The sequence below is a fragment of the Mandrillus leucophaeus genome, unplaced genomic scaffold (genome assembly GCF_000951045.1).
Source record: "Mandrillus leucophaeus isolate KB7577 unplaced genomic scaffold, Mleu.le_1.0 Scaffold629, whole genome shotgun sequence".
Lineage (NCBI taxonomy): Eukaryota > Metazoa > Chordata > Mammalia > Primates > Cercopithecidae > Mandrillus > Mandrillus leucophaeus.
The window spans coordinates 2,040,985-2,041,925 of record NW_012106797.1 but is presented as its reverse complement, the minus strand read 5'-3'; positions in this window follow the sequence as shown (position 1 = coordinate 2,041,925).

Here is a 941-nt window from a genome sequence, read left to right as displayed (position 1 = left end):
TCTTGAACTCCTGACCTCTGGTGATCCACCCCCGTTGGCCTCCCAAAATGCGGAGATTATAGGTGTGAGCCATCATGCCCAGCCAAATAGTTCTAATAGAGATTTCTTATTGGTTTTGTACCATTGCAGAGAGCAAGAAGAACCCTCAGGGGTGTCAATAGAAGCCTACTGTAGTGCCTGCCTGATATTAGCCAGTGGGTATATGTGAGTACAGCTATACTAGTTTTGTTTGTTTGTTTGTTTAGATGGGGGTCTCGCTCTATTGCCCAGGCTAGAGTGCAGTGGTATGATCATGACTCACTGCAGCCTCAACCTGCTGTGCTCAAGTGATCCTCCTGCCTCAGGCTCCTGAGTAGCTGGGACTACAGGCGGGCTTTAGTGTCCGGCTAGTTATTTTTTGTACAGACAGGTCTCACTATGTTACCCAGGCTGGTCTTGAACTCCTGACTTCAAGTGATCCTACTGCCTCAGCTTCTCAGAATTCTGGGATAATAGGAGTGAGCCACCATGCCCGGTCAGCTGTACTAGTCTTAACTTATTGAACTACTTCTTTTTCTTTGGTAAACAGTTGCTTTCCTGAGCCCCTGAGTGCTCCTACCCTGAGCCCTGGGCCCAGTCCTCCCAATTCCTCGTTGTACAGTACCAATTTTAAAGTATTTTGAGTATCACCCTGCTTTGGGCTAGTGCTTCGAATGCTTTTAGCTAATAACTAAGTTCTATAAAAAACATATTTCATTGAGCTTGCAGGTCACACTAAGGAGGGTAGACTATTAAGAGGACAAATTTGCCAATTAAAAGGGAGTATATGGCTAGTAAAAATGGGAAGAAATTTAAGAGAAGTGGGATGAAAATATAGCAGTAATCTCTCTGCACCTTGATGTTGATGTCATCACCATTCCTCAACTTTGATCTAAAGAGAAAGGTGAGAGGAATGAGAAAGA